Source organism: Geotrypetes seraphini, chromosome 2 (genome assembly GCF_902459505.1).
Source record: "Geotrypetes seraphini chromosome 2, aGeoSer1.1, whole genome shotgun sequence".
Classification (NCBI taxonomy): Eukaryota; Metazoa; Chordata; class Amphibia; order Gymnophiona; family Dermophiidae; genus Geotrypetes; species Geotrypetes seraphini.
Window position 1 is genome coordinate 62,740,820 of NC_047085.1, and position 16,124 is coordinate 62,756,943.

Consider the following 16,124-nt stretch of genomic DNA (forward strand, 5'->3'; position numbering starts at 1 on the left):
TCGACTGTTACATGCTGAGGAAATTTTGGAACCAAATTTGGGTAATGATTGAGGCATCCTTGTCTATTGAATATCCTTTATCTTATGCCATAATCATCTTTGGCGATGCTGCAATAACATGTTCCCTCTCTGTTCCTGAAACTCTACTGCTGAGAGGGTTAATAATCTCGACACTGAAAGTAATACTCTCAAAATGAAAGGACTTGTCATCTGCCACATATTCTGCATGGTGGGCCAGTGTCTCTACCATACTGAAATATGAACGCATCCATGCGGAAAAATTCAGCTCATTGCGGAAATTTCATGAGGTTTGGGATCCTATTTTGGACCATTGTTACACACGCTCTATTTAATTTTTTGTCTCATTGCTGATGTGAGTATTCTCTCTCCCTCCCTAATGCAATTGTGCTTTGTTCATACCCTCTGACATTGAGTTTTCTGCTGACTTACATATTTCTATTATCAGAGAGCTATGCTAATTACGCCTTCCTGTGCTGTACCTCTTCTTTCTTGTTTTACTATTTTATGATATACATTATCTTATTTCTATGTATTACCTGCTTACTGATGATGATTATTAGAGTTGTATCTGACATAGGTCAACTGTTTAGAATACCTGCTATTGCTGTTCAAACAGCTGGAGCCTTCAACTTTAAAAGTTGGTGAGGGAGGATTACTGAGTCTGCATTCACTGGCTTTTTACAGCTTTCAAAAACAAAGAAATTAAGTTCAAAACTTTGCAAACCCAAACGCTCTATCTTCATCACACTGATATGCCCATCCCCCACTGAGTGTAACAAACCCTTTATCAACAGTTTTAGCTTTTCACAGTCCAAAATCCATTAACTTCAGTGAGGGAAAAAAAGAAAAACTTTTCACCAAAACAGTCCATACTTTTTGGCACCAAGAAAAAAAAAATCATTCCTTTTAAGACTTTCAGTAAGAATCCTTGTCACAGTCAAACAATAAGTTGTTCCACTTTAACTTGCTTCCATTTCTTTTCATCCTTCTCCTGTAACAAACTAGTCAGCCAGCTCCTTGGGCTCCTCCAGGTTTAAAGCTTCCTCTCCAGAAACTGAGGAACTTCCTCAGCTTCCAGCATTTCCTGGTCATTACCTTGTCAGTCTGGACATTACCTTGTCAGTCTGGACAGTCCAGGAAGTAAGCTCCCTCTGGATTCCCTGCTTTCTTCCCCTAAGGAATTAACGTTCCCTGCTTTTCAGTGTGTGTGCCCCGCTCAAACCTGTGTGAACCTGACCCAGGACTTAGTTCTCTTGGGTCCCCCCTGTGGTCATCCTGCATAGTGTCAATTTTCTTAATCCCAATGCATGGCTTCTGTTTTCTGGCAATAGGTTTGCAAACAATTGCTTTCGAACTGTGCATGGTTTCCAACTCGCTATCATACAGGGCATCCTGACAGGGTTAATTCTCAGAAGGGTCTTTCTCAGAATACGCATCCACATCAGTATGTGAATATAATCTGGGCTTCTGGAAAGATTTCCTAACCCCAGCACTGCTCTTCTTCTAATTCATAAAAGGGACCAAAGCAAGCACAGAACCTGATTGGTCACAAGCTCTGCAAGTTTATTTTTCAATTCTATCAGTACTCTGGGATGTAAGGCATCCAGTCCAGGTGATTTGCTACTCTTCAATTTGTCAAATTCCCCCATTACATCTTTCAGGTTTACATAAAGTTGCTTCAGTTGCTCTGACTCATCAGCACTGAATATCATTTCTGGTACTAGTATCACCCCTAACCCCTCCCCCCCCATCTTCCTCAGTGAAGATCAAAGCAAATAACTCATTTAATTTCTTTGCTATATCCTTGTCTTCCCGGTCCAACTGATTCTTTTACTATTTTCTTGCTTCTAATAAACCTAAAAATGTGTTTTTGTCTCCAAGGAAATCTTCTTTTCAAAATCTCTCTTTGCCTTCTGTATTCAGGTTTCAGGTTTATTTAAAAATTTGATATACCACCTTATTCAAATTCAAAGCGGTTTTACATAATATAAAAACAAAGTATAAAAAGAACATACATTAAAAACAAATTACAAATAATGCTACAAACAATCAAACGCACTGACAAACATTAACTTACTGATACAGGATGGAGAAGGGTAGAAATACAATTTATATAAAGAGAAAGAGTGGGGAAAGGACCAAAACAAAAGAAAGGGGAACAAAATATAAATAGTCTAGAATAATGTAAGATAAGCTTAAATGATTAAAAAATGGCAAGGAACAGATTTCCATTACCGTCCTTAGAAGGACTATTATACACCAAATGCGTCTTTAAAAAGAAAGGCCTTCAAGTTACTTTTAAATTTATCAAGGGATGTAATTCAGATGCTAGTATGCATAATAATGTATCTTAAAGAGGTGATGGATAGCAAGTTTTGATTAGATGAACTTAATGTACGATGGGGGGTATGGGGGATAAGTAGCCTGTTAATAAAATCAAGTTGACCGGAAGTTTTGGTCTTGTAAGTCAATAACATTATTTTATAGGAATTTCATGATCTATAGGAAGCCAGTGAGCATTGAACAAAAGAGGTGTGACATGATCGTATTTACGTGCTTTTGAAATCATTTTAATGGCAGTATTTTGAATAATTTGAAGACTTTTTATTTCTTTCTTAGTGCCTTACATTTGACTTGCCATTCCATGTGCTATTTCCTATTACCTTCAGTCAGATCCTTTTCTGAAGGATTTTCTTTTTTTTATCATTTATTCTTTATTGAATTTCAAATTTTTTATGATAAACAACAATCATATCGTAATCAACAGTATCCATGGAAATACAAGTAATTATTGGAAACAATAAAGGAAAATTAAATATTTTTCTTTCAATTGTTTGTCAGTCCACAATATTGGAGAAGGAATTTCAAAATCGGAGCATAATTCAAAGAAAAATTAATTCATAGGTAATATAAATGGAAGATCTTAAGTGGACCTCATGTATTAACTATGAGCGCTTATCCTTGTTCCTCTATAGGGGTACTAGCTGTCCTAACCTCTTTATCCATAATAAATCTAGATAGCTGTGAAGAATCAAAGAAAATATATCTAACTCCTTTAAAATTAATCAAACATTTGCATGGAAATCGTAGTACAAATGTTGCGCCCAATTTTAAAACCTGGGGTCTCAATAACAAAAACTGTTTCCTCTTTTTTTGAGTTAATCTAGACACATCCAGGTACATCCTAATTTTATGATTCAGAAACATTACATCTTTATACTTAAAAAACATCTTCAAAAGCCATTCTCTATCTGAATCTAAAGCTAACTGAATAAGTGGAGGGGCATAAACGAAAGGGACGTCTAAGTCCGTTACGTCCATATCACAAGTCGTCCAAAGTTAAAAAGAGCCTAAGACACATTTTTGAAAGATACATCCAACTTTTTTCTTACTTTTGAAAATCGTCTAATTATACGTTCTGCTGATCTGATCGTCCAAGCAACTAAATCGTCCATCTTTATACCACATTTCTGTCCAGCTTTCCGTCCAAGTCCAAAACGCTTAGAACAAGCCCTGTTGGACGTGGGGAGGGGTCTGCAAAGTGATGGACTACACACCCAGACATGCCACCTAAATAGTGGGGTACCTTACAGGGCACTGCTGTGAACTTCACAAAAAGGGTGCCATGGCTTCTCCTCACTACAGCTCCCTTAGTGAGCCCCCCAAACCACATCCAGAATCCCCTAGACCCACTTATCTACCACCCCAATAGCCCTTATGGCTGCAGGAGCCACTTATATGCCAGTAAAAAAGGGTTTTGGAGGTGTTTAGGGCAGAGCACATGTTTAAGTATCAATGCAGTGATTACAGGGGCTTATGGGCATGTGTCCTCCTCTCTATGGGTCCCTAATCCACCCCCAAGACGACTTAAGCTGCCACTGGGCTGGACGACTAGGCTTTCCTATGCCCGGCTGCCAGGTGATGATGGTCTGGAGGCTGAAATTTAATGTTGTGAATAAAATATTTATGGGGATGGGGGTTGGTGATCACTGGGGTAGTGTGGGGGGGTCTGTATTATGTGTTTTCAGTGCTTTTCTGGTGAGTTTAGGTGGGTTTTTGTGATTTAGACCATGTTTTACATGGTCTAAGTCACAACGTCCAAGTTCTGTCGATCCTGGGCTGTATAACTTTCGGTTATACATGCTGTACGACTAAGTCTAAGCCGGACCACGTCCCGCCCTCGACACGCCTCCCGAAATGCCCCATTTAGCTTTGGACGTTGAGCGGCACTATGAAAGCCTAGGTCGTTTAGAAATACGTCCAAAATCCATTTTTATTTTTGGCGCTTGGACGTTTTTGAGAAATGTTCGTCCAAGTGCCGACTTAGGCCGGTTTTTGGACGTTTTTCTCTTTCAATTATGAGCCCTATAGTGTTGATGCGATTATCTGTTCTGTCTCTGATGTTTCTAACAAGTTTGTCACGTCCAATACATCCATTACAGGTTCTTGCTGGTCTTCTTCCCCATGGAGATATAGTATATTTTTGAAATAGGTGGAAAAGAATTTTGCGGAACTTTCAAAATCTCTAAAAGGTAGCATTTAAACATTTCCAATGCAGGAACCACAGGTGATTTGGGAAAATTAATTACTCTCAAATTCTGTCTCCTTGTTATATTTTCCAAAATTTCTAACTTGAAATTAATGTTCCCATTTACTTTTATAAGAAGTTGATTTTGTGCTCCCATTATTTCCAACTTTTTTTTCCTGATCTAGAGTTTGTTTCTCTAACTTGCCCACTCTTTGTTGTAATATCAGCATCTCCGAAAGTATCCCAGAACAATGAGATGTTAATGTTTGTAATTGAGTTCCCAGGGAAGTTTGTAAACTTGAAATTGTTTCCCAGATAGAATTTAAGTCTACAACTGGGGGCTTTTGTAAGGGAATAAATTTAAATTCCATTTCTTTCAGTTTCACATTACCTGCAGGCAAATTCAACAGCGGTGAGTCCTGCCTTTCCCCTACAGATTCCAAGATCCCTTGTGGCTGCAGTTGTAATCCTGAAGCGGTTGTTATCCTCCGTAGCGCTTGTTCTTCCTCCTCCCCTTCAGAGCTCACTGAAGGTACAGCTGAATTCCCCTCCATCACAGTGTATTACAACACTGAATTGGGGAGTGGCTGCGCCGGCGTTCTGCACTCCTCCGGAGAGAGGCTGGCCACCTCAAAGGAAGTTAGAGAGGTCTCCGATATCTTTCCCCTTCCCGCTGAGGCTTTCTCATCCGGCTCGGATTTAGGCCCGCGCTCGACGAACGCATCCATCGGGCCAGGTAATTGTGATTGTAACCCAGATTCAGAAGGGTAAACCCAGGTTTTAGATTTCCGTTTAACCATCAGGTAAATCAGGAGCGTGCAGTCGAGCTCCTTCAGATCGCCATTTTGAATTGGCTCCTCCCTGAAGGATTTTCTTTTAGCTCTTAAAGTTCACTCGTTAACCATGTTGGCTATTGTTTGGTCTTCTTTCCTCCTTTTTTATTACATGGAATTATTATGGTTTATTAACTTATATTCTACCTTTATCGAAGGTCGATAACAAGATAACATACATAATTTTAAAAAATAAACAAAAACATAGTTTACAAACCATCAAAGTCTAGAGAAGTCCAAAAGCTAAAACTTCAATGGGCTGCTGTCATCAAACAAAACAGATGTCATTTTAACAGTTTCTTAAATACATGTAAGTTCTTCTGATGTCAAATAGTCAAGGGAGCTTAATCCACTCTAAAAGGCCTGCACATGAGAAGGATCTCTTACTTACAGATTGTAAATATAATTGTTGACAGTAAGGCACAACTAGTCCATTTGTGGTAGCAGAACACAATGTCCATAAAGGCACATAAACTTTCAAAAAGTCTGCAAATATTTTGGTGCCTACTGCTATATGCTTAAGTAGTGATTTAAATCTCATTTGGTATTCTATTGGTAGCCAATACAAGGAGATCAAATAGGAGGGGACATGGTCGGCCTTAGACAATCCATACAAATGACATATCACAGAGTTTTGTGTGACCTTTATGCAGATAAGTAACAAGCATTCCCAAAATGTAATATTACAATAATCAATCCCAGATAAAACTAAGAATTGCAACACCTGTTTGAAATCATACCCAGAAAGATATTAACAAAGTTTATATAACATTTTCAATTTAAAGTAGTATTTTTGTATTACCTTACACTGATATGGATGGACTGTCAGCTATTAATCCAATATCATACCCAGGCTCTTCACCTAGGTGGACAGTTGAATTGAGATATCTGGTCTGGGCTTCCAACCTTTAGAAGGGCAGAAAGTTCTTTTCCAAGTAAGTCTTGATGCTGAGAGCTGAATTTTGATACTTTTGGTGGGTAATTTTGAAGAATTTGATGCCAGTTGGGAGTGCAACCCACAGAGACTATTTGTAGAACCTACCAGTCTGAGGTTATAGGGGCCACCTTTCTTTGAAAAAGAAATTTAACCTCCCCCTCATGGTAAGCCATCCAGGATAGATATTGCGACAGGGAAAAGTTGGAAACCAGAGAAATCCCTAGGTTTCAGCAGGGGAATAAGAGAACATGATATTATCATCATATAAGTGGAATAAGAGAACCTGCCCTATAAGTGGAGAGAACACTAAAGTCAGTAGCAATCAGCTAAAGACAAAAGCTGCAGGAAATAAATGTATTTCTGCACCACAGGCTTATTCATCCTTGTCTGAGAATCCACACAGGGTGAGACAGTCCACATCTCCTGCTCTAGTTAGGGAGAAGAGAGGGGGTGGGGTAAGAGTATCCCAGGCAAAGCTACAGCAGAATGCTTTGAGAGGGCAGGCAAACAGCCTGTGCTTTAATCAGTGAGAACTTCTGTTTCAACTGTGGGTTTAATTAAACAGATGGGAAAACAGAAGCAAGGAAGCTCCACTACAGGCTGGAAACAGAAGGATGAGGGCACTGGGCAGAGCCCTCAGCAATAGCTACTCAAAGGAAAAAGGCTGAGAGAGATATCACAGCTCGAGAATCTCTGAGGCTCAAGAAGGCTAAAGATTCTACACAGGGTAGGAACCATATGCTGGGTTCTGTGTTAGGAGTCACTGCCCAGAAAAAGGATCTAGGTGCCATTGTTGAGGTTACACTGAAACCCTCAGCTCAATGTGTGATGGCTGCTAAGAAAGCCGTTAAACTCATCTACTATGCTAAAAAATTTGATCATGTTACCCTGCTTCTACATGATGCACACTGGCTCCCTATCCCCCATCGCATCACATACAAAATCTGTTACTCACTTATAAAATCAAACATCATATCCCCGCTTTTATTGATAAATATTTAATCCCTTATGCCTCCAGTCGTACACTCTGTTCAAATTATCAAGATCTTCTTGTTATTCCCTCCATCCGAGAAATTTTCTACGATACAACCCGTAATTCCATCTTCTCAGTCATGGCGTCCTCTCTATGGAACACTCTTCCTCTGCATATAAAACAAGAGTGCTCTCTCCCTGTATTTAAGACCACACTCAAAACTTTTCTCTTCAACGATGCCTATGATACTTAATCTAAGATCTCATTTGTTTTCCCTGGAATAATTCTCTCTGTAGGTTTTTAAATCCAAACGCCTCCTTAGAGATGAACCATCCCTTCCTGTTTTACCCTCCCCTTTCCTTTATTTATATTTTATCTTGATGTATTTTTTACAACCTCTTGTACTTACCTTCCCTATAATGTTAGTCTTATGTAATCCCCCCCTTCACTAAATTCGGTGATGAGTTGGTTTTTTCTCCTCTTTTTTAACATTTGCTTTTAAATTTATTTTAACTCTAAACCGTCTAGTTATCCTTTTTGATAGATGGTATATTAAGAAATTAATAAACTTGGAAACTTGGAATGTTAGGAATTATCAGGAAAGGAATGGAAAACAAAGATGAAAATGTTATAATACCCTTGTATCACTCTATGGTGTGGCTGCACCTCAAATACTGTGTGCAGTTATGGTCACCATATCTCAAAAAAATATATAATGGAATTAAAAAAGGTACAGAGGAGGATGACAAAAACGATAAAAGGGATGGGACGACATCTTTCCCCATGAGGAAATGCTAAAGCAGCTAGGGCTCTTCAACTTGGAGAAGAGACTGCTCAGGGATGATATGATAGAGGTCTATAAAATAATGAGTGGAGTGGAAAGGGCAGAAATAAATTGCTTTTTCACTCTTTCCAAAAATACTAGGACTAGGAGATATATGATAAAGCTACTAAGTAGTATATTTAAAACAAAACGGAGAAAATATTTCTTCACACAATGTGTAATTAAACTCTGGAATTCGTTAATAACATAAAAATTGCCGCTGCTGGGTCAGACCAGTGGTCCATCCTGCCCTGCAGTCGGCTCATGCTGTGGCCCCTAGGTCAAAGACCAGTGCTCTCAATGAGTCCAGTCTCACCTGTGTACGTCCCAGTTTAGCAGGAACTTGTCCAGCTTACTCTTGAAACCCTGGAGGGTGTTTTCTCCTACAGCAGACTCTGGAAGAGCGTTCCAGCTCTCCACCACTCTCTGGGTGAAGAAGAACTTCCTTACGTTTGTACGGAATCTATCCCCTTTCAACTTTAGAGAGTGCCCTCTCGTTCTTCCTACCTTGGAGAGTGTGAACAGTCTGTCTTTATCTATTAAGTCTGTTCCCTTCAGTATTTTGAACGTTTCGATCATGTCTCCTCTCAATCTACTTTTTTCAAGGGAGAAGAGGCCCAGTTTCTCCAATCTCTCACTGTACAACTCCTCCAGCCTTGATGGGCTATAGCCCTTTTCTGCCATCATTTTCTATGTTTCTATGTTCTCTGGACCCTTTCGAGTAGTACCGTGTCCTTCTTCATGTACAGCGACCAGGGCTGGACGCAGTACTCCAAGTGAGGGCGCACCATGGCCCGGTACAGCGGTATGATAACTTTCTCTGATCTGTTCGTGATCCCCTTCTTTATCATTCCTAGCATTCTGTTCACCCTTTTTGCCGCCGCAGCACATTGTGCAGATGTCTTCATAGACTTGTCGATAAGAACTCCCAAGTCTTTCTCCTAGGAGGTCTCTCCAAGTACCACCCCGGACATCCTATATTCGTGCATGAGATTTTTGTTACTGACATGCATCACTTTGCACTTATCCACGTTGAACCTCATTTGTCATGTCGATGCCCATTTCTCGTTGCCAGAGAATGTGGTGAAATCAGTTAGCGGGATTTAACAAAGGTTTGGATAATTTCCTAAAAATGAAGTCCATAGGCCATTATTGAGATGGTTTGGGGAAATCCACTGCTTATTCCTAGGATATACAGGCCTCCTTCACAGACGGAAGAAGTAGATAGAGATTTAACAGTAGGCATCCAGAATATATCTAAAAAAGGGGAACTCTTGCTAATAGGTGATTTTAACATGTTGGATGTTGATTGGGGTATCCCTATTGCAGAGTCTTCTAGAAGTAGGGAGATCCTGGATTCTCTACAAGGAGAACTGTTCCAGCAGTTGGTAATGGAACCCAAGCGGGTTGGGGTCATACTAGACCTAGTGCTTACAAATGAGGAAAGTGTTTCTGATGTTACAATGGGTGAAACATAGAAACATAGAAAAAGCGGCAGAAAAGGGCTATAGCCCACCAAGTCTGCCCATTCCAAGTATCCTCCCCCCTGAATTTACTCCCTTAAAGTGAGTATCCCATTTTTTCTTAAAATCTGTCACGCTGCTGGCCTTTATCACCTGAGGTGGGAGTCTATTCCAATGATCCACCACTCTTTCGGTAAAGAAGTACTTCCTGGGGTCGCCATGAAACTTCCCTCCCCTGATTTTCAGCGGATGCCCTCTGGTGGTCGAGGGTCCCATGAGCCAGAAGATATCATCTTCTGACTCGATGCATCACGTGATGTACTTATACGTTTCAATCATATCTTCCCGTTCTCTTCTTTCTTCAAGTGAGTACAGCCGCAATTTCTTTAGTCTTTCTTCATATGTGAGATCCTTGAGCCCTATGACCATCCTGGTGGCCGTTCGCTGAACCGACTCGATCCTCAGCACGTCCTTTCGGTAGTGTGGGCTCCAAAACTGAACACAGTACTCTAAGTGAAGCCTCACCATGGCTCTGTACAACGGCATTATAACTTCAGGTCTCCTGCTGACGAAACCTCTGCGGATACACCCCATCATTTGTCTTGCCCTGGAGGAAGCCTTCTCCACTTGATTGGCAACCTTCATGTCCTCGCTAATGATCACTCCTAGATCGCGTTCCGCCGTGGTCTTAACCAAGGTCTCACCATTTAGTACATAAGTTCTACGCGGGTTTCTCCTGCCCAAGTGCATTATCTTGCATTTTTTAGCATTGAAGCCTAGCTGCCAAGTATTTGACCATTGTTCCAGCAGCAGTAGGTCGTATGTCATATTATCAGGTGATAAGCCTCTGCCTACTATGTTGCAAAGTTTGGCGTCGTCGGCGAACAGTGATACCCTTCCTCTAAGTCCTTGCGTCATATCTCTTATGAATAAGTTGAATAGAATCGGGCCCAGGACCGATCCCTGCGGCACTCCACTGATCACATCCGACGCTTCGGATGGGGTACCGTTTACCATCACTGCATGGTACAGTTTAATATTAAGATGGGTATAGAGAGGGCTCATTCAAAAGCAAAGGTTTTAGACTTTTTAAAAAACTAACTTTGTTTGGATGGGGGTTTACATCAAGGTATTGTTGTGTGGGTGGGAATGTCTGGAAGGAGTGGAAATGTGGTGGGCAAAACTGAACGGAGCGATTGTAAGGGCGATAAACCTTTTTGTGAGGCAAGTAAGTAAAAGTATGAGGAAAAGAAGGCCGCTTTGGTTCTCAAAAGTAGTAGCTGAAAAGGTAAGGAATAAGAGGTTAGCTTTCATACACTACAAAACATCGCAGAAAGAGGAAGACAGGCTAAAATATCTGGAAAAGTTAAGAGAGGCTGGTTGTGTAGTCAGGAAAGTAAAGATGCAAATGGAAGAAAAATAGCTGACACGGTAAAACGGGGAGACAAGACATTTTTTAGATATATTAGTGATAGGAAGAAGTGCAAAAGTGGCATTGTGAGACTCAAAGATGAAGGGGAGGAATATGTAGAAGCTGATAAAGAAAAGGCCGAATTGCTTAACAAATATTTCTGTTCTGTGTTCATCAAGTTTTATCAAGTTTATTATAAAATTTGATTAATCGCCTATTCCAAATTCTAAGCGATGTACAGATCAATAAAAATTACAGAGTTAGGGGAAACAAACGTAACTAACAAAAATACTAAATCTACTAAACATATTAAAAAACCAACTTATACAAACATAATAAAACACAAGGAAAGGCTAGGAAGGAAATACAATCTGATTATAAAGAAAAACAATTAAGGTTAAAAACAATAGGAAAGGGAAAGAGAAAACTATCAGAAGATATATAGCAAAAATGAGAGTCATAAGCAATTCATTTAGTCATTGAATGCATCTTTAAAAAGAAAACCCTTGAGTTTGCTCTTACATTTTTCCAAGTTCTTTTCCTCTCTTAAATAAATTGGAAGGGCATTCCATGTTTGAGGAGCTGTAACGGAAAAGATAGATTGCCGCCGTGTGTTAATAATTTTAAGAGAAGGAATGACCAATGGCTAAAGCGCTGGGAGCGGGACCACAGAAGACAAACGTGAACAGGGATGGAGGAGTAATAGACCCTGATCGATTTTCAGAGGCTTGTGTTCATGAGCAGCTAGCTGAAATAAGGGTAGACAAAGCGATGGGGCCAGATGGTGTACATCCGAGGGTGCTGAAAGAACTTAGGGAAGTTCTGGTAGCTCCGCTGACTGACCTTTTCAATGAGTCTCTAGAGTCAGGAGTGGTACCGGAAGACTGGAGAAGGGCGGGTGTGGTCCCTCTCCACACAAGTGGAAGCAAGAAATAGGAAATTACAGGCCGATAAGTCTGACTTCTGTGGTAAGTAAATTAATGGAAACGCTTTTAAAACAAAGAATAGTCATTCTTGGAATCCTGTGAATTACAGGACTGGAGGCAACATGGATTCACTGAAGTAGGTCTTGTTAGGCAAATCTGATCAATTTCTTTGACTGGGTGACCAGAGAATTGGATAGAGGATGTGCGCTAGATATGGTGTATTTAGATTTTAGCAAAGTCTTTGAGAGTGTTCCACACAGACTTCTGATAAATAAACTGGGTGCCCTTGGGATGGGTCCCAAAGTGACAGGCTGAGTTAGGAACTGGTTGAGTGGAAGGTGACAGAGGGTAGTGATCAATGGAGATCGCTCTAAGGAAAGGGATGTTACCAGTAGTGTGCCTCAAGGTTCTGTTCTTGGGCCTGTTCTTTTTAACATTTTTATAAATGATATTGCTGAAGGGTTGTCGGGTAAGATTTGGCTCTTTGCGGATGATACCAAAATCTGCAATAGAGTAGACATGCTGGATGGTGTGAATAACATGAAGAAAGACCTGGCAAAGCTTGAAGAATGGTCTGATATTTGGCAGCTAAAATTTAATGCTAAGAAGTGCAAGGTCATTTGGGAGAGGGAACGGCACAGTTTAGGGGGTGAAGAACTTATGTGCATGACGGAAGAGCGGGACTTGGGCGTGATTTTATATGATGATCTTAAGGTGGCCAAACAGGTTGAAAAGGTGACAGCAAAAGCTAGAAAGAAGCTAGGTTGCATAGGGAGAGGTATGGCCAGTAGGAAAAAGGAGGTATTGATGCTTCTGTATAAGACTCTGGTGAGACCTCATTTAGAATATTGTGTACAATTCTGGAGGCCACACCTTCAAAAAGATATAAAAAGGATGGAGTCGGTCCAGAGGAAGGCTACTAAAATGGTGTGTGGTCTTCATGATAAAGCGTATGTGGACATACTTAAAGATCTCAATCTGTATACTTTGGAGGAAAGGCAGGAGAGGGGAGATATGATAGAGACATTTAAATACCTACGTAATATAAATGTAAATGAGTCGAGTCTCTTTCATTTGAAAGGAAACTCTGCAATGAGAGGGCATAGGATGAAGTTAAGAGGTTTTAGGCTCCGGAGCAATCTGAGGAAATACTTTTTTATGGAAAGGGTGGTAGATGCGTGGAACAGTCTCCCGGAAGAGGTGGTGGAAACAGAGACTGTGTCTGAATTCAAGAGGCCTGGGATAGGCATGTGGGATCTCTCAGAGAGAGAAAGAGATAATGGTTACTGTGGATGTGCAGACTAGATGAGTCATTTGTCCTTTATCTGCCATCATGTTTCTAAATCTGTTTTACTACTTGGGATCTAGCTAGGTACTTGGGACCTGGTTTGGAAACAGAATACTGGGCTTGATGCACCTTCAGTCTATCCCATTTTGGCAATTCTTATGTTCTTAGGGTCCCAGATGTAGAAATGCATTCTGAGTCACAGGGAAATGAGGCAGTGCCAGTGATAGAGGAATGCATGGATTTTGAATAGTAATGTAATGTAATGTAATTTATTTCTTATATACCGCTACATCCGTTAGGTTCTAAGCGGTTTACAGAAAATATACATTAAGATTAGAAATAAGAAAGGTACTTGAAAAATTCCCTTACTGTCCCGAAGGCTCACAATCTAACTAAAGTACCTGGAGGGTAATAGAGAAGTGAAAAGTAGAGTTTGAGGAAAAATAAAAATAAAATAAACAGTCCCAGGATGCCTATGTCTCCTCCCCTGCGATGTTCTCCCATCCATGCATTCCCTCCCAGACACACTGCCCGTGCCCCAGCCGCTCCAAGCAATTGATCTCCCACTGCTGCTGATATTTAAAAGTAGGCAGATTGTCCAGGGAGAGGAGCTCTGCACTCAAACTGCCATCCTCCTCGCCTCCAAGTTCCGGAATAGTGTGTTTCTGTGGGTACAGATGAGACAGAAATATTGTGGGAACCAGTGGAAGACACAGGAGAGTTGACTAGAACCTTGTATGAATGCTATATCTAGTATAAATACTCTTTAACTAATCCTTTTAAAATACATCACCAATCACATGTTTTTTAATGAGAAGAGAGTGATTCCACACAGCATTCTTGCTGGCGGCATCTCTTGTAGTTGATTTGTCAGTGAGCTCTGGATGTGCCTCCTGTTCAATGTGGAGCTGTTTTGAAGTTTGAAGACATGAGTTGATTGTTTGGTTATAATGATTATATCTAGTTTGTATACTTCTGGATGATCGTTGTGAAGCTGATCTATACTCCATTTTTTCAACAGCGCTGGTTATTCTTCCTCCTGAAGCAGCAAACACTAAATGGAGAAACACATACAGTGTTGAGGAAGACTGAGTAATATGCTTTTGATGAATCAGTACATTGTTGTGTGGATTTTATTTTTTTATATTTTTGTATGGTAGATTGTTGTATAAATTTAATTTATTTTTATGTTTTGGTATGGATGTTTTTGCTTTGGATTAACACATATCACCAGGAGCATGCTGTATGCTGAAGAGTTGGAGTATTGGAAGCAACAGACATAGTAAAAATCTAGCCACTGAAAGATAAGTAAAACCTTGTTTATCTTTCTTATATGGTGCCATCTTTATAAGCATTTGGCTATAACACCCTCTTACAGACCTTGCTGAGAATAGTTAAAATAAAATAAGAAAAGTTATGGAGTGGAAGGTAGGAAGAGTGCTATGATGTTTTGAAGTCCAAGCTGGTGGGGTCTGTTTCTCCTATACCTAAAGCTTGTTGGCTTTTGCACTGAGCACTTTTAATTTATTATATGTTCATATTTTTTCAGTTAGTAAAATCAATTCTCTGTGTTAAGAAGTTTAATGTATATCTGTGAGAATTGAATTATTTATACATTATACTCCCATTATTTTGAGTGAAAATTAGTGTGTGGCCATTAATACAAAAATCAGCCACTTTACTGCTGTGCTATAAATGGCCTTAGCATGTGAGAAAAACCTACATAAGAGCACACCGTGGACCTTTTTGGTGTTGCTTTCTAAAGGGACCCTTAAATATAGTATAATACCCAGTATCAGTGTCTGCAAAGACAAATATTTTGGGATAACAAATTGTAATATGAGAGAAACCCTAGTTTATAGCTCCAATCCCAAGTTAATGCATCTCTAAATAGTCTTGCCAAATGTAAATATTGTTTACTGCATATCAAACATTAATACATTAAGGCAGTCCATCACAGCAACATCTCTTTCCTAAGTCCACAGTGGTAAGCCTTCAACTAAATTAAATACTTCTCTGATCACTATCACATTAAATTACTGCTTGACGACAGGGAATTGTTTTTATGTAAAGAGGAATGCTAAGTATCTCTTAAACTTCTAATAAAGTAGTATTCTAATACTACTAGTCTAAAACTAGTCTTCTGATATATATTAGGTCAGTGGTTCTTAAACCTGTCCTAGAGGACCCCCAGTCAGTTGGGTTTTAAAGATATCCCTAATGAATATCCATGAGATAGATTTGCATGCCTGTCACCTCTATTATATGCAAATCTGCCTCATGCAAATTGTGACAGGGAAGCTCCTGTCACAGGTTCAAAATCTGCTTTAAACCTTGCCAATAAAGCAAATGTGCCTATTCCTAAGCCCAGGAAGCTGCTCATTAACTCTGTTCCCAGTGCTAAGATCATACAGGCAGGGCAGAACAGAGAAGGGATGGTAGAGAACAGAATACCTGTTCCAAGCCACTATAATCCCTTTTATAAACCATCTGTTAATTCTCCGGTTAAGCCTCTGGTCAGGCAATCTGACCCAGCAAGCGTTAAAGAAAAGGGTGGAGCTGACAGGCAGAACGTGGTTAAAGCATTAGTGAAAGTTCCACAACAGAATAAATCAAGTTTCAAGTTTTATTACCATTTGATGAATCGCTTATACAAATTTTCTAAGCGATGAACAATTTAAAAAGCCACTAGTTAGTGGTCTCACATACAATTGGATTAAAAAAAAAAAAAAAAAAAAAATACAAATTCAATAAATTGACTAACATTTTTGCAGTCAGATTAAAGACAGACATGATTGAAGGGGGAAAGGAGGGAAAAGTTACAAATTCATTTTATATTGGAAATTACAAAAAAGGAAAAAAACGAGAGGGAGAGAAAGGGGTTAATGTGGTTAATATCTATAACAAAATATGAAGGGTCT

The 16,124-nt window shown here is 39.8% G+C and overlaps 1 protein-coding gene across 4 annotated transcripts in view; it reads right to left on the reverse strand.

The window, feature by feature from the left end:
* The window catches only part of RIMS2 (regulating synaptic membrane exocytosis 2), a 1,127,809-nt gene that overhangs the window by 1,061,990 nt on the left and 49,695 nt on the right, over positions 1 to 16,124 (reverse strand). The gene's annotated exons all lie outside the window — the stretch shown is intronic.